This window comes from Erythranthe guttata, chromosome 5 (assembly GCF_056151865.1).
Source record: "Erythranthe guttata isolate IM_541 chromosome 5, IM_541, whole genome shotgun sequence".
NCBI lineage: Eukaryota > Viridiplantae > Streptophyta > Magnoliopsida > Lamiales > Phrymaceae > Erythranthe > Erythranthe guttata.
This window is the reverse complement of record NC_142537.1, coordinates 12,460,314-12,482,727: the sequence shown is the minus strand read 5'-3', so window position 1 is coordinate 12,482,727 and position 22,414 is coordinate 12,460,314. Positions and strand designations below refer to the sequence as shown.

The window sequence follows — 22,414 nt, the reverse complement described above, 5'->3', positions numbered from 1 at the left end:
AAACGTAAAGATCCTGAGGTCAACAAAAAGCAACCAGAGCCGGTCAAGAAAAAAAGACGAAAGGACTTTTCATACCAAAAAAAATACATCTTCGGCCTGCTCTCTAATGAAGACAAAATTGTTGTAGAGAATATGACTGTAGATATAACAGAGGACGATCATAAGTATGTATCAGAATATAATCCTTTTTATATTTATCTTTAAATCATTCTAACACATTAACTCTTTACGTAGGGGGTGAGATCTTAATTTGGTACAATAAAGATGGGAGCGTGTATGCGTTTGTTGAGATGGGTGACATAATCACATATTTGACGGAGGGATCAACCAGTACACAAGTGAGTGCCCACTTACATTAAAAAAACTGTCAAACACAGACACTTTAACTGAAAAACTACCAAAACCAGTATATTACACAAACGATTGTTCAGGCTGACTCTATTTTTGTTGTTGCATGTAGGTACTTGATTCATACTCGTCCATTCTGCAAACGCGACAAGAGGAATGATATTTTAATGATAACATCAATCATGGTTTGGATGAGGACAGTTATGTCTTTTCAAGTTCCCATATGGTGAGTAAATGATGTCAACAATATTAAAATTTATATATCGTTATTGCATGATTGAGTATATATATATATATATATATATATATATATATATATATATATATATATATATATATATATATATATATATATATATATATTATTGGTGTATTAACATACAAGGCGTTCTTCAGCAACCAAATGGTGAAGGACGGATTTGGGCTAGGGCGGATTTTAAATCCACTACCCAAATCCATTACGTCGTTTGGCCTGCAGCTTAAATCAGTGGATTTCAAATACCCCTAAAAACCGATGGATTTGAGCCCATTTTTTATTGGACTTCAAATCCTCCCACAAACCTAGTCATTTGAAATCCACCTATCGAGTTATAGGGACTTCTCTCTGCATTCTTCAAAAATTAGGGATATCTTCAACCATCGATCTTCTAGCTAGGGAATTAGCAGGGAATATTTCCCTTAAACGGCGGCACTTGACAGCAGTGCTCGACGGCGGTGCTCGGTGGCGGGGCTCGACGATGGTGCTCGGCGGTGGGGCTCGACGGTGGTTCTCGACGGCGGTGCTCGACGGTGGTGCTCGACGGTGGTGCTCGGCGGAGCTCGGCGGTGCAACTGACTTTGAAGCTTAATATCAACTATATCGTCTGCCATATTTCTCAATTTTCTATGGTAAAGTTCCTATTTTTTATTTCTTTGCTGTTAGTAAGAATTATGTAATTCCTGGATCTTTCTTTTTTTCTTTTTCATTTTTTTTATATTTTTATTTGATAGTTAATTTCATTATGTGTCTTAGAAGGTCATAGTTTAAATTACTTGTATTTTCTATTGTTACTAAATTATTACAACAAATTTGGATGTAGATTAAATGGATATTGTTCATAGAAAACGTTCATGAGGGGAAATGGAAAAAGATGAAGAAGAGATAGAAATTATTATGTGTTTGTTCAGCTCTTTAATTGGTATTATTGGAGCTTGGCATCATGGCAAGTACTTAGCGAAAGACTTATTATTGAGCGAAAATGACGATAGAGTTTACAAAAGAAAACTTTGGATGAGATCTTTATGTCATGATCCAACATGCTTGAAGCAATTACAGGTAAATAATAGATTGCTTAATGGATTGTGTGACGTGTTGCAAAAGGATGGTGGACTGGTAGCAACAAAGAATGTGATGATAAAAGAAATTGTGGCACTTTTCTTGCATATTCTTGGTCATGATAAAAAAAATAGCACTATTGCAACCACATTTGTACGCTCGGGTGAAACTGTGAGTAGACAATTTCATATCGTTTTGCAAGCCGTGTTAAAAATTGGAAAGCTCTATCTCAATCACCAAAGGAATGAATTATTCCACGAAAGAGATGTTGAGAGATGGAAATGGTTTCCGGTAATGACCACTAATTTAATTTGTTAACATTATTTAAGTTTTATGTTTAAGTTCTCATTGGTAATAATATGTATACAATGCAGTGGGAGCCTTAGATGGTACATTTGTTGGGCTCACATTTTCAGCTGTAGAACGAAGTAGATACCGAAACAGAAAACGCATGATAAGTACAAATGTTTTAGGAGTTTGTGATGCTAACTTAAAAATCCTCTATGTTCTACCTGGATAGAAGGGGTCTACTTCAGATGCACGAGTTTTGCGTGATGCTTTACAAAGAACTAATGGCTTAAAAGTTTACAAGAGTAGGTCTAATTTCTTTGGTAAATAAAAATTTCATTTATTTTTATTTAGTATCTAAATCCTCTAATTTTATAAACTGTCAGACAAGTATTATCTTGTGGATGCGGGTTACACAAATGGGCCGGGTTTTCTTGCACCATACAGAAAAACTCGTTACCATCTTAATTTGTGCAGAGGAAATACTCCGATAAATTATAAAGAATTTTACAATCTTCGACACTCTTCAGCAAGAAATGCAATTGAAAGAACTTTCGGCTTGTTAAAGAAAAGATGGGCGATTTTGCGTACCGCAAGCTTCTATAGCGTAAAACACGGATTAGAATCATCAATGCTTGTTGTATTTTACACAACTTTTTGCGCGGTGAGATGCCCATAGACCCTCTCTTGGATGAAGTTGATCGAGAATTAGAGAACACTAGACCAGATGATGATGATTTGGACGTAGAAGAAGAAGAACAACAACAACAAATAAGAATTGTCAAGACTACAAATGAATGGACAATGTTTCGTGATAATTTGGCACAACAAATGTTTCAGGATTATCAAGCTCGCAGAAGATAGCTCAATTTTTTTTACTTATTAATTTTTTATTGGGATAATAATTATTTAGTGGTTGTTTTTCTTTATGACTTTAAATTTTAAATTTTTGGCTCAATAATTAGAATGTTTTTTTTTTTTTTTGGTTTGTCATGGTTTGCGCAAAGTTTGACATAAATATTTATGTGAAATCCTTTATGAAGTAATTTGATTGTGATGTATTTTTTATAAAATTGTTTGTTACTTTTAAGTATAATTAGCAAAATGAAAAAGGGAGCTACAACTTCAAACAAAGCTAGAGATGTGTCTAAGGATGTGGAAGCTCCAACTGTTAATATCTTTGAAGGTAAATGTCAATTAGCATTTATTTTTAATATGCAGTTTTTTGCGGACTTTTTCAATATTTTTGAAAGTTTAATCTTGATAAGCAGCACTAGCTGGATATTTGACACAATTTTGCATATTAAAGCAGCCAATATAATGTTGACATTTCTATTATCTTGTGCTTAATTCTCTTCTAAACATATTTTCTTTGTTGAATGATTATTTGCAGCACCCAAGTACAAGAGGCAACCATATGTTTCTTGGAATAGAGCGATGGACAATCATTTGGCAACAATTTTGACTGATCAAATGGCTCAAGGAAACAAATGTGATGGTGATACTTGGAAGCCCCAAGCTTTAAATGCAGTTGTGACGTATTTGAACTCAAAGTTACATCTTAACTTGACAAAGGATAACATAAAAAATCGACTCAAAAATTGGAAGAAATCGTTTAATGTTGTGTCAGATATTCAGACCAAGCAAAGTGGTTTTACATGGGATGAAGTACGAAAATTGATTGTTGTCACATCAGATGAATGGAGCTCTTGGAACTCATATGTTGAGGTTAGATGATTTTAACTCTTGTACATCTTTTTTTAGCGCAAGTAAAAGTTGTTAATGGTTATACAACACAAATTGCTTGTATTACATGCATATGTTATAATTGGTTGTTTGATTTGATTTATATTCAGTCGCACCCCGATGCAAAAGGTATGCAAAATAAAATGATAGAAAATTGGGATGATATTATTCTTTTGTGTCGAAAGATAGAGCAGTCGGTCAAGGAGCTGAAACTTTTGATGAAGGTGTAGAAACAATAGGTGAAGAAGATGAAATTGAAGTGACTTCAGCTCCTATATCGGGAACAAGAGTACGACCATCAAGCTCGACAGATTCTATGAATGATAAGAAAAAAAGACCAAAGAAAGATTCTTTAGCTGAAGCTGTTAGTGCAATAGCTACTTCATTCCAAGAGTTTCTAGCTAGTAAAAGGAAAGGTGAGGAGAAATCAAGCGGCATTGAGATGCATGATGTTGTCCAATGATACCTGGGCTAACCAACGATGAAGTTTTTAAAGTTGTTCGAATGTTGATGAATGGAAATGAAGAAGAATTTAATTTGTTGAAAGCTCTACCGGATGAAAAGAAAAAAGATTGGATTTACTTTCTAATTTACTCTTAATTGTTTTGATTTGGAACTCGATTTAGTTAACTCGATAAACTATGCAAATTTTCTTTTATGTTGTAATGGAGTGTTATGAACTATTTTTCATTTTAGAAGACATTATTGAGATAGCAAATTTTACTTAACTACAGTTCTTGTGTTTTGTAGGTAATCTTGTTAATATATATATATATATATATATATATATATATATATATATATATATATATATATATATATATATATATATATATATATATATATATATATTGTTGTTATTGAATGAAACTTAGCTGACATTTTTCAAAAGTTCAATAATTGCAACATCACATTTGTATGATATGAAAATATTTGTAAAACTAATTAAAGAATTTAAATCCACTAGTTTTAAGCCAAACAGTGAATCTGATTTGAAATCCTTTGTATAAATCTTCATGTATTCAAATACGTGATTTCAAATTGTATGGATTTCAAATCCAAGGTATTTCAAATCCATTCGTTTGAAATCCTCCAATCCAAACAGGACCTCAGTAAAGTTCTGAGGGACCTCATTCATAAACTTGATGTTCAACAGTACTGTTTTTCTTGTTTCCACTTCATTCCAGAGGCAACAAACTTAAGGATAACGATCATTGGACTTTAGTCGTCCTGGATATATAGGTAAAAACATGGAAACATTACAACTCATACAAGTCAAGGGCAGTGGAAAACCAGAGCAGAGATCCATATATGTATATCACGGAAACAATGGTAAGTAGAAAAATAGTTATTTACCAAAACAATAAAATAAAGGGGTCTTAAGATAAAGGTTCTTGGTGACAAAATTTATATGAACTAAATGACAAGCCTAACGAAACACTTGTTTCACATCCTTTTTTAAATTCATTCCAAAAATACCCCCTCCATCCACAAATGTGAAATTTGCATTAAGTAAAATTTATAATACATTTATCATTTTCTATTATGCATTTAATATCTTAATTTCATCATCTAACATAATTTCTTTCATTTTATTTTTACAGCTGTGTCATCTTTACTTTTTTTTTTTTTTTTTTCATTCTAGCCACTTTAACATTATTATAAATAGCTTTTTTTCCCCTTATTTTTAACATTATTGTGTTAAAAGTTACGAAAAACCTATTTTTTTTTTCGTTTTTGTTAAATAATAATGTAAATATATAATGATGAATGGTGTACTATGATATACTATGATACACTATGGTGTACTATGGTGTAGTATGTTGTACTATCCCAAACCCTAATATCCAACAACTTTCAGCCGTTGCTAAACCCTACATTCATCATCTTCCAGCCGCCGTCAAACCATGGCAGCCAACAAATTCCAGCCGCCGCCAAACCCTAGCAACCAACAACTCCTTAGCCGTCGCCAAACCCTATTTACCAATATCTAGCCGCTCACCAACCCTAGCCACGGAGAAAATAAACCCTATCCCCCATAGCCATCGCCTTCGACCATCGATCTGATATCACACCATCATAGTCGCCGCTTTCCCACATAGATCTAACCTCACACCACCAAAGCCGCCGTCTCCTTGCCTTTATAACCATCCACCCCCCTTATTGCATGGACTCAACCATCCTAGTTGCGCCATAATCACCGGCCCTTCAACAATGGAGTGGAGTGGTGGTGGAGAGAGAGAGAGAGAGAGAGAGAGAGAGAGAGAGAGAGAGAGAGAGAGAGAGAGAGAGAGAGAGAGAGAGAGAGAGAGAGAGAGAGAGAGAGAGAGAGAGAGAGAGAGAGAGAGAGAGAGAGAGAGAGAGAGAGAGAGAGAGAGAGAGAGAGAGAGAGAGAGAGAGAGAGAGCGAGAGAGAGAGAGAGAGAGAGAGAGAGAGAGAGAGAGAGAGAGAGAGAGAGAGAGAGAGAGAGAGAGAGAGAGAGAGAGAGAGAGAGAGAGAGAGAGAGAGAGAGAGAGAGAGAGAGAGAGAGAGAGAGAGAGAGAGAGAGAGAGAGAGAGAGAGAGAGAGAGAGAGAGAGAGAGAGAGAGAGAGAGAGAGAGAGAGAGAGAGAGAGAGAGAGAGAGAGAGAGAGAGAGAGAGAGAGAGAGAGAGAGAGAGAGAGAGAGAGAGAGAGAGAGAGAGAGAGAGAGAGAGAGAGAGAGAGAGAGAGAGAGAGAGAGAGAGAGAGAGAGAGAGAGAGAGAGAGAGAGAGAGAGAGAGAGAGAGAGAGAGAGAGAGAGAGAGGAAAAAAGAAAAATAAATCTGTGAGAAACGTGAATTTAGAGTTTATAGATTTAAGTTGAGGGAAAATTAGGGATAAAATAAAAAATAAGGATGTGAGTCGTATTTATTTTTTTAAAAAGAATTTAGTTCATAAAAAATATTGGATTTGTATTCCACATCTAATTAGGTTTCCAACTAGGGAATTCTAGCATATTAACCCTAAAATAAAATAAAGGAAACTTTGTATCTTAAAAAACATTAACATCGAAAATTGAATAAAGAAAACTGCATGTAAAAGGTGTTGAAGCAGTTGCCATATAAAGTAAATTCATGGAAATCCCACTAGATGCAACACTTGAAGAAGTTGGGGATTTACCTCGGCAAGAGGACGATAGTGAGGTTTGCGGGATTTTTGTACTACATCAGCAGTACTTCCGTCAACAGCTAGTGGACAAGTGGGATGCAAAAAAAAACATTAAGAGTTTCAGAAAGGAAATAGTTCACTTATTCCTGAACAACAAAAGCACTGTTAGCCACAGAATTAAGCTGTCAAAACCAGTGTGATAGGCTTAATGTAACGTAGTTTTAAATGTACTCTTAAGTATTTGTAGTATGATACTCTATAGTTGTAGGTTTAAATGTATTGTTAAGTTTTTGTAGTAACCTACTCTATGGTTGTAGGTTTTATGTACTGTTAAGTATTTGTAGTATGTTACTCTGCGTACTTTATGTTTAAAAGTGGAGCTAATTGCAAACACCACCCCTGTGAAATTGCAAATTGTCAAATAACCCCCTGTGAAAAAAAAAATCACCCATGCCTCCCTGTGTAAATAAAGTCAAAGCATCCAGCCCCCTAAGAACAAATCGTGTCTCTCACGCGCTGTTAGTGGAACTTTTGCTACATTTTTACGTGTGAATTGTCAGAAATGCCCCCAAGGCTCTCTCTTTTTCCCTTTCCCTTTGCCTGTTTCCCGTTCTTCATTCGTGTCATCTTCCTCAAGAAGCCGCCCCTGTCAAACATGGCCCAAAACACTTCGAAGAAACCTAAGCTTTCAAGGATGACCACCGTTGTCGCCACACGAAGATGAAAATGGTGGAAGAAAAATTATTTTCTGGGCCTCCATTTTCTCCGTTCAATCTCACTGCCCACTGGCTGCACACCTCCGCCGCAATTGGGAGAAGATCTGAAGATGTGGTGGTGAGCAGCGGTGGTATGCTCCGACTTGGGCTGAATGGTGGATAAATTAAATTGTGAGTTGGATGGGTGGAGTGAAGTGGTTGGGGGTGCAGGCAGGCGGCGGTGGTCGGTGTGTGTGTGTGTGTGTGTGTGTGGAGAAGAAGATGCAGACTTCTTTTATTTTTTATAATTATTAAAATATTTAACATATGTTTTAGTTTGTTTTTTTTATTAACATATATTTTTATTGTATTTAATAAATGTATTTGTTTAATATTTTTTTTAATTATTATTATACATATATGTATTTTATTTTGTATTTTATTCATTAAAACACTATTGCTTTTCTAATTGCAAAAAAACCCTGGGCTTTTTTGTCTTTTGACCTTTGGTCAACAAGAAAAATGCCAATGAGTGCAGTGTGCTTCAAAATAGTTTGCACGGGGAGGCATGAGTGAGTTTTTTTTTTTCACAGGGGTTATTTGCCAATTCGCGATTTCACAGGGGTGATATTTGCAATAAACTCTTTAAAAGTGCAACAAATATATTGCTACCAATACAGGTGTCTGAGTTTTTCACTATTAAAATTGCACCAAAACTAATAAGTTACTGTCACTGACAGTAATAGAACATATTTTAGTGGAGAGAAACGCCTTTTTCTCACTTGCTCCATTTTTTTAAAAATACCTAATGTGACACCCTTCTCTCGATTACTCTTATTATATGTAATCTCAGCGGAAGACTTTTTAAAAATGATTATTGTGGATATAAATTTACGTAAAAAAAATTTCTTTTTAAATCAGAGGGAGAAAGTCAACCTATACTAAACCCTAATCAATCAATTAACACAAATATATAATGCATGCAAGACTAGAAAATAACTAGGTATGATGGACCTAATGAAAATTCAGACAGATTAAGTGCAACAACTTTAAAAATTAATTCCTCTTAAAAAACTTATGCAAATGACTCCAAAATAATATCATACCATCTACCATGGGTCATTACGCAGTTAAAACCGTTTTGAAATATGCTTGACCATTTGGGAGAAATAAATAAAATGGCATAGACACTCAATTTAAAATCCAGAACAGGAGAGGGAGTTTTGAAATTTCATAATAAATTCCTCACTGACCCAAAAACTACCAAATTTTATCCCAAGACATAACTCTAAGTTTAAAATATTTTCGAAGTGGAAAAATGGCATTTAAGCGAGTAAAACTCCAATTATAACAGAAACAACTAATTATATACTTACTTAATTCATGCAAAAGACCTTTCAAAATAATGAGAACAGAGAGATACAGAGACTCCCAAAACTTTATGATTTTCTAAGGAGAACACCTATATGAAAACAATTTTCAAACATCGAGACAAGACACGAAGAAATTCCTAGCCAAAACGTGTGCATGCATATAGATGGTAAAATTCGCTTTCGTTTACAAATACAACGGATTACCGATTTATTTTCCAAAAAGAGGGTAATCCTAATTACTATTACACATATTTTCTTTTAATAATTTCCACCGATCGGAGGAAGCGAACGGTAGAAAATACCTAAAACCGTATCAAAAGTTTTTACAAGCATATTATACAAACAAAACCATATAACTAAGTTAAGAGCCAACAAAATCCATAAGCCCTCCGTACGATCTCCTCCCGATTCTCAAGCTCGATTCTCAACTTCACTCCTCGGGCTCCAAATCGGGTATACCTACAAACATACAACACCTATATGAGCCTTTGAGGACTCAATGAGAATCTTTAAGTATTATCGAATACACATAACACATAGAGCATACATATATATACATACATGTATATTATACATATACATGCAACATAAATCAAAGCAATCATATACTTCCCTTTTTTGTCGGAGTTCTTCATCATATAATTGTCACACGCATAGAGTGAGATAAATTCCCACTTTTATAACCCTATGATCCCAAGACCATAGAGTGAGAATCTCCCACCTTTATAACCCTACGATCCCAAGACCATAGAGTGAGATTTTCCCACCTATATCTTCAACACCATAATGAGACATGCATGATATGAAAAATCATCGGGAATCCCTTTGGAAGAATCAATCTAAGTTCCCGATAAATAACCTCATATTTTACGAATCCGTCTGTCTACGTGGAATCAAACCACCCCTAGGCCCTACGGTCCCGACTCGTCGTACCCCGGTTATTTACCATAACCTCGAAACACTTTCCAACATATTCTTACCTTTTAAAAATCACGACACTTATGTACCCATCTACTTACAATTTTCTCATCCTCATACCCAATGATAAACACATAAACAAGCAACATCACATAGCAAAACACAAATAATCATTTAAGCATAAAATCCATAATCAAATACAAGCAATAACCGAAATCTTAACATGCAAAGACAATCTATAATCAAAAGTTCATTAAATCTAACATTTTAAGAGAATAAAAGTCAAGACTTTCATCTTTACATTTTATTCAAGTATTTCCACTATTTCGTAACATGCAAGAGTGTTTTAAATCAAGTTTAACACAACTTCCTTAGTTCTTTCATCATTCTTCATAGAAAACACTAGATCTTAACATGCAAGATCTTAGATCAACAATTAATCACTAGATCTTAACATGTAAGGCTTTAAAAACAGTATTTAAACACTAAATTAACACATGCAAGATACCAAATAAACCAAAGAAGCAATTTATGCATTTTCACCCAAAATTCGAAAGTTTCATGGTTAAGACAAAAATCAATATCTTTTAACAAATCAACAATCAATCACTAGATTAACACATGCAAGCTACTAATCAAGCCAAATAAGCAATTTAAGCAATTTTCCCCAAATTTTCGAAAAACTCATAGTTAAGCCAAAAATCAATTTCTTTTCACAAATCAACAATCAAACACTAGATGAACACATGCAAGGCACTAATTAAGCCAAATAAGCAAGTTATGCATTTTTTCCCAAATTTTCGAAAAAAAACATAAACATCAAGAACAAAGTTATCTTTTCAAAATACTAACATTCAATCATCATCTAAGACATATAATCACATAATATGCAAGAATCAACAAATAAATCAATGAAAACCGAAAATACTAATGGTGTTGCATGTTTGTGCAAGAATTCAAGAATTCTCACCTCAACTCTTTAGGGAAAGGATTTGTTAGCTCTTCTCTCTAATACAAGAAGAGATCAATAGTTAGATTATATATTAAGAAAAGAAGAAGAAGAACACGAAGAACTTGGATGAAGAAGAGCTTAGCTTCCTTCGAAGAAATGAAGAAAGAAGAGGAAGAAGGGCTTACTTAGCCTTGGCCGAAAATTCTCCTCCTAATTGAAATAGAAAGAAAGCTTAAACTTATAGATGGTAAGAGTGGAGTTTGAGAGTGCATTTTGTTCTTGGACATTGGAGGTATTTATGAAGTTTTGGAGAGTTCAAAGCCAATGGAGAAGAAAGGGAAATACATCTTTTTGTGGGGATGATTTTGCAATTTTTTCGAAAGAGGTGTGGTGGTGGTTCTTGGGTGGTTCAAGCTTGAGAAGGTGGTGGCTATGGAGGTGGTTTTGTGGCTGCCGGAAATGAAGAAGAATGAAGAAGGAGAGTGACCTTTGGTCTACTTAAAGTTGAGTGTGGGAGTGAAAAAGCATGCCTAGCTAGTGAGTAGGGAGACTAGCTTTAGGTATTTATTTTAATGCTCAAAGTAAAACCATTTTAATGCATGTCTTTTCCTAATTATCATGCCATTTTTAAATCATGTGTGTGTGTGTGTGTGTGTGTGTGTGTGTGTGTGTGTGTGTGTGTGTGTGTGTGTGTGTGTGTGTGTGTGTGTGTGTGTTGATGTCCGAAAATTGAAGAAAATGAGGGGAGGATTTTCTAATTTTCTCCACTAATTAAAAATCCTAAAATGCATGAGAAAAAATTATTTTCTAAATTTGTGTGCATGCATAAATATCATATAATGCTCACTTAAATTCATATGCAAGAATTAAATACTAGTTCATGAAAAATAATTTATTTCGACATAATGTTTCGAAATATTTCCTAAGCACATAATTCACTTAATCACATAATTCACATAATCATATATTTCAGATAATCACATAATTTACATAATCATATATTTCACATAATCACCTAATTTTCACGTAATTACTAATCATGCAAGAATTATTCTAAACTCTAATTTCATTGATTTGCACATAGAGCTCATAAAATAAAATAATAGTATTTTGCCGAAAATGTGGGGTGTTACACCTGAAACCATACTCTCTCTACTCGTGACAGTAATTTAACTCCATATACACTACAACAATTTTGACTTTTGATAGCACTTTTTTATAGCATTTTTGCCCCAAGTGCTATTATAATTCTTATTATCATAAATACTTGCCGAAATTTTTAAACAAACGCTATAACAATTATAGGGCGCTTCCGTTCACTAACAAATTTTGTTTCGGCGGGTCTCTCCTTAAAGCGAGTAATTAAAGAAAATTTGAGATTATATTTAACCCTCGAGAAACATTCCAAGTTTTCTCTGAGAAGCGAATTGTCTCTGTCTCGCGTGTAAAGAAAAAGTCCTCTCTCTATGGCGCCTAAAGAAACCCATCTCTACGTCGGCGCGTCCTCTTGCAGCTTCTCTCCCTTTTCCAGATCGATATCTATTTCTCTCACGGTTTGTTTCTAACTATGTGAACATTTGCCCTAATTTCAATTCTTTTATGAAAGCCCTAATTTTACTAAATTGATTTGATCTTTACTATTGATTTTGGTTTTCTTATTCGATAAAGTATGGGTTGTTGAAATCAAATAGTTATGTAAAAATTATTGAATGTACTGGCAACAACACCAAATACTATGATTAACAATAGTCATACTATCCTTGTTTCTTTATGCACTCATTTGTTAGCTTTTAATTTTCTATTATTATTCAAGTCATTATAAGTAGTTTGCTGTCATTTGATTTTTTGTTCGGTGAATATGAGAAAGCTTTTCATTTCCCAATATGTTTTAATTTCCAATTTTCCATATCTCTCAACCTTGTATTTCTAATAGATATTTTATCAATTGTGAAAATTGAAGGGATTGAGATATAAGCAGCTCTAGAATTTAGACAATTTGAGGTACATTCTCTTATTGATTATCAGTGATGGGATCAAAGTTTCACATATTAGTTTATGGTTTAGTTTCTGATTAATGGTTTAGATATTTAGTAGTAATATTATGGTTTGTTACGCACTCAAAGAGAGTTATCAAAGGACAAATATATTGTCTTAAATGCAACATTGGGATGTTTGAACTCGTTTAGTTATTAGCGTTGTTGGTTCTAACTATAATTATATTCATATATTGCAGGAGGACTTATAAACTTGATCTGGTCTCATGGTTGGAAATAAATTTAATGAGGTGCCGAAGGTCTATATTGTATTTGATTCCTTTAGTATCATTGATTCAAAATGACAATCATCAGTAAGTTAAAATGCTCATACGAATATAGGATATGGCTAATATACATGTATAATTTTACATAATTTGCACACATTGTATCTTGAACCAATATTTTCGCACGTAGATAAGATTATACCATCTTTGGCGTAGGCAAAAAGTCTCTGTTTCATGTAACCTTGATAATTTTTATGTTTCTTGCAGAATGGGTTGATACAGACTTTGGGACTAGACATTCTGCTTGGTTATTTTTCACAGGTAATTTGCAACACTATTCTCACATTCTCCTCTTTTTCTTCTCTTATGATAATATAATTTGCCGGCAACGAAGATTAAACAAACATAGTTTTAAATTGTGTAATTAGGTAAACTTACTATAATAATGAAATATTATCAAATACTCCCTACATGCACTAATTTTTTTTTTATTAACAGGGAATGGCAAGAAAAACGAGACGGTGGAAAACGTCATAGCAGTTTTAATTGGATGCTCGACTTGTGGTTTTGATGTTATTCTTCTGGGCTTTATTTCTAGTCTTTTTCAAATAACTATCTAAATTCAAATTTAGGACTCGTGTAACCTAGTGAATTCTATCAAATTTGATATGTTAAGATTACAATTTTTGTTATCTTCACACAATTTTGATTATTATCATATTGTACATCAACTGGAATTTTATAATAATAATCTCATTGTATATTCATTGTTGTTTTCGTGTTTTCTGTAATATTAGTAGCAGCAAACAAGCATAAAAAATGAATATAATGTAGCGTTTACGTTAAAGATTTATTCATAGAATAATAGCGCTAATAAAGTATTATAATTACCAGAACATAGCGTTTCTGACTAGCTATTAGTGGCAGTACAATAATAGAATACAAACGCTATGAAAGAAGGTTATTGGACAGCATCAAAACATCGCTATGAAAGAGAACATATATGATGGCGCTAAAAAAACGCTATGGAAAAGTCGAGGTCTATTATAGCTCCCGCAGACATAGCGTTTTCAAAAGCGCTATAATAGATTTCCATAGCGTTTTTCAAACGCTATAGATGACGTTTTATGATGTAGTGATAGTATTATTTTGAATTTGAAAAGGTTGTACTTACAATTCATACATAAATGTACATGTTGTAGGCAAGTGATATAGAACCATGCAAAAGAAAAGTATATGAGTTAAACAAAAATAATTGTCACTGACAGTAACTTAGAATTACCGAAGAAAATAACTGAGACAATATAACTGTCACTGGCAGTAACATAGAATTACTGAATAAAATTACTGAGACAATATAACTGTCACTGACAGTAACATAGAACTACAGAAGAAAATTATGGAAACATTATAACTTTCACTGACAATAACATAGAATTACTGAAGAAAAATATTGTTAGCATTGATATATGCAATCCCAAAACTGTCAAAAAAAAATTAATAGTAATTCTTCAAATAGTTTTGATGCAAGTTTTCTTGTTGTGGTGACAAATGTCATTACATCTTCCACACTTGATCTTCTTCTTGATATTCTCACCACAAGATGAATTCTCTTCTTTTTTGGTCTTCAATGTCGTGTCTGGCAAACTGGAGGTCCAACAACTGGCTGCTCAACTTTTGTAAGTAGATCTGAAATTGCACGCATAAAATAAGGGGTCAATGTACCCATATCGTTCACCGGTGGGGATATTCTTGATAACCACAGCCACATGACAGCAAGGGATTCCTTTTAAGCTACCAGTCCCGATATGTGCACATTCTAGCAAACAAATCCACAATCTCGTGAGGGTCTGAATGCACTTCAAAGACAACCTGATTTGATTTTCTAACAGTCCATGTCCTCCCATTTTCGACAAAAGTCCTTAAAGTCTTTTCTATCTCTGGACAAAGTATCGTAGTCCAAACACTCGCTTCTACAAACCTCTCGCAAATTTTATCCATCACCTAATGTTGTCAATCATATGGGTAATCAGCAAATGTCGGAATTTCTTTATTGTACCATTCCATGATTCCGCATTATTCGAATACAACTCACCTTACTTATGCCCCTCAAAATACGCATTTACCCAAATTTTAAAATGCAAATCTAACAAAAAATCAACAACTTCCCTTGAACCATCAATTTTAAATTTCGAATGTGTCTCATGAAAGATTTCCTTAGTGGGAGCATAAGCACATGTTATCAACTGACTAACTAGAATATCTCTAGTTAATAACTAGAGCTCATTTCATTCAACGTATACCTCAAGTTAGTCTCTAAACAAAACAAGCAGAACGAATGGTAACAATTAGCGATAATATTTCTCACAACTTCCAAAATACCGCGCTGTCGATCGGATACGAATGTCAAAACACGATCTGAGCTAATGCAACTGATGTGATCCCTATGATGTGATCCCAATCACATCAGCAACATCTTAAATAATTATTCGACTTTCTAAGCTTACAAACTGCTGTCACTCTCTTCGTATAACTTTTTATATAATTGAATCCAAATCCAAGCTCATACACAAACCTAACTAGACATATTATAAATTCTGAACGTCTACCACGAAAAACTTGTCCAACATCGGTTATCAGATTTATCCAATGTGAGCTAAGCAAAGTCTTTTGGGGGCCAATGGCACGTAATGGGTTGCATGGGGGAGTAACTATAGCTTCAAATGCAGCGAGAGGTAGCACACTAGATGAACCTACCATAGAGCTGTAACTAGTATCGGATGTACCGAGAGATGCATCAACTTCCTTCACAACAATTTCAATCCTTTGAATCGACCATCGTTCCACAATAATAAATAACCCTTTTACATTTGCGTCACCGTTGATTGAAAAAACACCAATCTCAGGGACAGAGTACGATAATGACATGTTATCAACGCTTAAAGAATTCCATCTTGAACAAAAACAAAAGCACAAGATTGGAAAAACTCACCCTTCTTGTAAAATCTGTGATCAAACAAAATGCACCATGTCTCAACAACAACACGATAGAACAAGTCATCATGCTATTTCATATAAAACATAATTACACTGTTAATAACAGTCACATTACTAATACATCCAGTAAATCCGCGTATACATTCAATTATACCGCCAATGACATCAACGTTATATAAACACTTGCAAACAAACATAGCAAAATGTAATTACACTGCTAATAATTGTCACATTACTAATACATCCAGTAAATCCGCGTATACAATCAATTATACTGTCAATGACAACAATATTATATAAACACTTGCAAACAAACATAGCAAAACTGTTAGAGTAGGTGACCGAAGAGCCAACTAATTGTTGTATTTTCTCACGCTACTCGTAAATAATTTATTTCGTATTAATGATAAAAATCCCCTTTGGCATTCTATATATTTGTCCCTTGCATAAGCATAGATGTAGTCCTTATAGTTACTAAATTACTGTAAATAGATCTAGTAGAACCGTTAGATTATTTATTTAAGTATAGTAACTGTTAAACATCGTTCCTAGCTAGTCTACGGGTTATGCCACTAATGAGGATATCGGACTTTCCCATTCGAGACTAGCACTTAGTGTATGAGTATTGCGTCTCATCAGTCAATGGTGTTGCATAGGCATACATAAGTGGGTGTGCATAAGCTGATGAGTTCACTGAACTCCCTCAACCTAGACATCTCTAAGTGGATCCCAATAATCGAGTAGAGGTTTCTATGATATAGTTGTACACCATTAATCCTTAAGACCCAGACATCACCGTGACTTCACTAGAGGACCAGCTGTATCGTGACTTGTCCCTGAGTTCCACCAAGGACCGCCCCAAGGGCCAGTGTTCGTGCAGTCCGAAATCTAGTGGGAGGTCTGTGCATTGTAGTAGGAGATTCGATCGCTTGAGTAGTCGTGGATATCCTGTATGTTCTTGAGATTTATAATCCAAGAAGTTTGTGGCCACAGCAGAAAGTGTCGTGATTAGAGAAATGTGTTTCTCTATGTCAAACACGAACGGATTATATAATCAAGAACGTTCACATAGTTATTGAACTCATAAAGAGGTCTCCGTGAACCAATGTCAAGGGATCGTACTGTACGTTAACTATATCACAAGGTTCTTGCTGGCACTTTATTTGTATCTACGGAATCATGACGCATAGTTGCTAGACGCCAATCTTGATTCGTTGGGTAGTTAATTTGAAACTAAATTCAACTTAAATGTAACTCTAGGGACGAGTTTAAACCACAATGGGTTGTGGGCCCACGGCTAGCTTAAATCTGAACCATTGAGGGTCACACTGCTCGTGTACTTGAGATCCTTAATGCAAAATGAGCTAAGATTAATTAGTTAATCTTAGTATAATTGGAAGTCAATATGATTGAGTCCAACATTCGTAATTGTTAATTACGGATGAGAATAAGTAGAGGAAAAGAATCCAACGGAAACTTAGTGAACTTTCTATTTTGGGAAGTTTCCCAATTTGGCAAGTCCTAAATTAGGGTTTCCAATTTCGGAAATTGGTAAATTGCAAAGTGGTACTTGTATCGACAAGAATTTATGCTCGTTGTCAAAATATATTTTTTATATTTTTACGAGCATTCGTTTGTTAGAAACGAGCCGAGAAAGAGAGTGGACTTAAGTTGTTGGGCCTAGCCCAACTTAAGGCCTGTTAGGGTTTTCACAATGAGCATATAAATAGGATTTATATGTTTTGTGAAAGACACACAAAAAAAAAAACGACATAACACAAGCTTGAAACCCTAGCTTCTCTCCCCATGGCCGTCCACCTTGCAGCCGAAACCTTACCTCCGCCACCAGCCGCCGCATCGGCATCTTCCTTTTCCCTTCGTTCTTCTTCGTTAGTGGATTGAATATACAAAGTGAAACCTAAGAGGAGGAATATTATTATTCCGCCATCGCTGCCACCAGAGCCGCCCCTACGCGCCCCCACGCGCCGCCACAAGCCGGTGATGCGAGAAGCCAATTCTGAAAAACTGCTTTCGGATTTTCTGCGCAGTGCAGCGAGAAATTTTGCCATAAATCAACCGATGATCGGATGAATGTGAAATTTTGACAGAAGCTTAAAAACGCATTGATGTACAATCTACCGAAAGGAATGGTGCATAGATTCAATAACATTATATAAACACTTGGAAACAAACATAGCAAAACATAATTATACTGCTAATAACAGTCAAATTACATAAACAACCAGCGAAATGACATATACATTCAATTATACTAGCAATAACAACAACATTATATAAACACTTTCCGAAAAAAACATAGTGTGAAAACAAATATACACTAAAAAACCAAAAAATAAAAATAAACACATTTATGAAAACAGACATTGAACGCCCATACATCATGGTGTTCAATTTAGTACAATTCAAACTATACATATCTCGATGTTGACATTCGTAACTTAAAAAAGCATTCGCATGCAGATCAAAAAATTTGACACACCTTCCTTGAAAATTATACTACACCAGATATGATAGACGATAAAAGCTGGAGAGGACGGTCGAATAAGAGCGAGACCCGACGTGAAATAGGTAGATTCAGTTCCAAGATGCAGAGGTATATAGAGGAATTCGGGAGAGAAGAGAGAAGAATCGCGCATAAAACATGAAAAACGGGCGTAGGGCTTTCAATTTTCAGTTTATATACATAAGTAATTATGTACGGAAAAATACCATTGCCTTGATTTTAATAAATTTTATGTAGTGGTTTTCTTTACAAAACAAAAAAACTGAAAGTCCTTTTTTTAATTAAGTCTACGTATCATGGTAGACACAACCAGGGCACGGTCGGACCCGCCGGCTCCGGGTCCTACTTTTTTGGGACCCGAAACAGACCCGTGTGGAGGCGGGTGCGAGTTCAGGTCGGGTCCGAGTCCAAAATTGGTTTTTTGATTTTTTTTTTGAATCTTGACCGTTGGAAAAAAAAAATTAATTCAATCAGACCGGGTCCGGGTGGACCCGAGTTTCTAGCTGTTGAAAATTAAAAAAAATGAAATTGAATTTCCGGGTCCGGGGTCGGGTCCGATTTATAGCCGTTGCATTTTCAAAATTTAAAAAAATATATGTTTTTATTCGGGTGGACCCGACGGGTCCTCGGGTCCCCTCGTTAGGTAGATCCGGTGGGTCTCGGGTCCAATAAATCAAGACCCAAAACTGACCCATGTAAAGTCGGGTCCGGGTCCGGGTGCAAGGGGTGCGGATTGGTTCTAGGGCGGGGCGGGTCCAAATCCGGGTCGGGTCCAGGTCCAACCCGGCCCGTGGCCGTGTCTATGTCATGGGTCTATTTGCCATTTACCCAATACTTAGAACTTAGAAGTTAGAAGTGACATGATGCGTTGTTTGGTTTTATTACATCAAGGAATCTCAACTTCTATATGCAGGGGCGCATCTAGACAATATTGTAAGAGGGCGATTTTTTTTGGAAATAATATATGTAGGTAGGTTAATTTTTCGGGTGTTCGGGGGCAGCATCCCCGGTGATGATGCTAATTACTTAGATCACCTGGGGTAGTGTAGAAAATGAACTGGGAGAGCAAAGCGGATCAGTAGCTTGACAACTTGATGATCCTGAGGTACCTGCGATCATAGAACACATGAACTAAGCCGGGGGTTGATCCGGCGGAAACCCCTCCGACGCTCAAGTCAGACGTGCTGATCATAGAAAATAGTCCAGAGAATACAGTTAATAGTATTGCTCAGTTAATAGGACGTACCTTAAGGAATGAGTTCAAACATTTATTTATAGCTTAGTTGAGATTGTCGGGCCCAAACCTTACTTGAAGGTGATTGGACCTCGGTGATAATGGTCTTCGATATTGGGTTCGTGGCCCAGTATGTAAGGAAATTGTAGGCCCATTGGGTTGGCCCAATTAGGCATATCACCCGGGTTTCTTTTAGAGTTATCAAAAAAAAATGCTAAAATTAGTATATATTTATAACATTTAGTTAAAAACTATGAATTTTAGTTGTACTATTTTATATTGTCATAAAAATAAAAAATAAAAAATCTAAATTTACACAAGAGAATAGAGAAGAACTTTTTGGGGTTGGCAAGAACACATATTTATAAATATTATGCCAAAAAGTAATTAAAAAGATTGATTTTATTTTTTCTTGGAGGGGCGGTTCCCCCTTCCTTGTTACACCACTGTCTATAATCTATATGTCTACATCGATGTGTATTTATTTGTATAGGTTTTGTAGATTATAGGTTTGATTATAGACGAAGAAAGAAGTGATTTGATTTTTAAAATTTGTTATAAATTTGGTTTGTCTGAAATGCCTAAATTGGCATCCTCTGTTTCAAATTCCAATTGCAAATACAAGATTATCAATTCCCTCAGATTTGGCTGCTCCAAGGTGTTTTTGGGGATGCGGGTGTCGAAGAACATGGAGAAGGAAGAAAATAATAAATGGTGGAAACGAGGAAGAACAAAAAATTAGTAAAATTTAGATATTTGAAAAGACAATTATACCCTTACAAAAGTTATTAATGTTATTTTGAAGCAATGCTTAAAATAGATGTTGACTTTTGGATATTCTTAGAAAGGAGATAGCGTTTTTTTAGGGGTGCTCATAAATTCAAACTGTAACAGAATATTTGTACGTAAAAGAATTGTACCGTTCACCGTATCGAACTACTCCGTTCGCTACATTTTTTTTACCGAATTATTTCGGTTTTTTAGTTCGGTATCGGTAAAAGTTGGAAACATATGTTCTTATTTTAAGAAAGGTAAGAAAAAATAAAAATATTTAAGCAAATTAATTCTTGAATTTGACAACAAGTTTCAATAATCGGCTCTAAAAACAAAAAAGTGATTATCAATAGAGGTTAATTTGTAAATAATGGAAAAAACTATCAACCGATAAGCATTTTATAATTTGTTAACCTTAAAGGATTTAAAAATAGAGATTTTCTTTTAAATATTTATGTATTCGGTACGGAACGGTATACCGGACATCAAAACCGTATACCGTACCGAATACTAGAATTCAAAAAATAAATTACTGAATACGGAACCGAATTTCGGGTTTGGTATGTTTGAGTGAACACCCCTACGTTTTTTTCCCGACATAGGGAAGATTAGAGCTATTCGTGGGTCCAAAAAATATCAATTGAACAGAACACCTAAATTTTGAACCTTCTTCACACGAGATCTTTAATACCAAAAATATCATCCGACCTGTACATGGGTGAAATTTGGCAACATGAACGTCAGATATATTAGAAAACATTGACGTCGAAATTTTTCAGAAAACCAAAATAAATCCTAAAAATTTCTAATTTTACTCTAATTTTTCATTTTCCAGCAAGTAAGTATACCATTTAATGGGGAGCTAAAGTGAGAAATTAAGAGGATGTACGAGTATTTTGATTTGTGATGTAGGATCATCAAAGTTTAGAATAAAGTGACCGATAACGGTTACACTATAACACTAAGGTAATATGATAGATACAGGAAACATAATATAATTATGCGAGGTAATTGCACATAACCCCCGTGTAATCTCGAATGGCTAAAAAAACTCTTGTGTTAAAAAAATTGCACAAACCCCCCTATGATGTTTTATATGAAGCATACCGCCCCTTTTATTAAAATTAGCTATTGACTTACATACAATGACTAATTTACCCTTACGAAAAAACCATGAAATTGTTAAAAAAAATGAGTTTTGAACAAAAGCCAAAACCATCTTCCCCAACACACTGGAAAATCTTATTTAAAAGAAGATTTCTTACAAAAAAAACATGTGAAAAAAAATGAGCTATTGTTTTTTTTTTTCTTTTTTTGAATGATTTTCACTCAAATCCTCCTCAAAACATTCATCTCCTTAGATTTTTGATAATTCTTCAGTAATCATTCCTCACAACTCGCCAGAATCGAAGTGTTACTGTTCCATTTGTCCGAAAAATGATTTCCCGCGTCGAATCTACGTCGAACCAGATCCCACTTTTAGAAATCGCCGACCATCAAATTTGGCTGGAAAAGGTTTGCCGACATCGAATCTACCTTTAACCAGGCTCCCACCCTTATTTCTCGCCAGAACAACTCCCCATAGTCGGATCCGGTTCTTCTCGTCGGAAAAATGTTGTTGAAGGAGTAGGATGCATGTGCAGAAAATCCTCCATTACCGATGAACGGCGGAGGGCTGGGGGGTCAAGCACTTTGGCGTTGACGAAGAGAAGTTGTCGATGGAGGAGAAGATTGGAGGAGGCCGGTGGTGGGAGGAAAGGGGCCGTAGGAGGAGGAAATTCGGGAAGAAGACGAGTCTAATTGAGATCTTTTTTTTTTTAAATATGTTATTTTTGTTTGCGTAAGAAATTTTGAAAATTATAA

The 22,414-nt window shown here is 35.0% G+C and overlaps 2 long non-coding RNA genes and 1 other non-coding gene across 4 annotated transcripts; all 3 read left to right on the top strand.

The window, feature by feature from the left end:
* The first annotated feature begins 832 nt into the window (after positions 1 to 832).
* Positions 833 to 2,695, top strand: LOC105963494 (uncharacterized). 2 transcript variants are annotated; one of them, XR_016031445.1, is made up of 3 exons: positions 833 to 1,236; positions 1,428 to 2,256; positions 2,338 to 2,695. It is a non-coding gene; the product is annotated as an uncharacterized LOC105963494 (long non-coding RNA). The 2 variants fall into 2 exon arrangements; XR_016031444.1 differs by lacking the exon at positions 833 to 1,236 and having other exon boundaries at positions 1,249 to 2,256.
* A 360-nt stretch (positions 2,696 to 3,055) lies between these two features.
* On the top strand, positions 3,056 to 4,424 carry LOC105963495 (uncharacterized). Its single transcript, XR_016031168.1, has 3 exons — positions 3,056 to 3,137; positions 3,336 to 3,679; positions 3,808 to 4,424. It is a non-coding gene; the product is annotated as an uncharacterized LOC105963495 (transcript).
* Positions 4,425 to 11,882: 7,458 nt separating this feature from the next.
* On the top strand, positions 11,883 to 13,802 carry LOC148770653 (uncharacterized). Its single transcript, XR_016031261.1, has 4 exons — positions 11,883 to 12,315; positions 12,996 to 13,046; positions 13,290 to 13,343; positions 13,521 to 13,802. It is a non-coding gene; the product is annotated as an uncharacterized LOC148770653 (long non-coding RNA).
* The last annotated feature ends 8,612 nt before the right edge of the window (positions 13,803 to 22,414 follow it).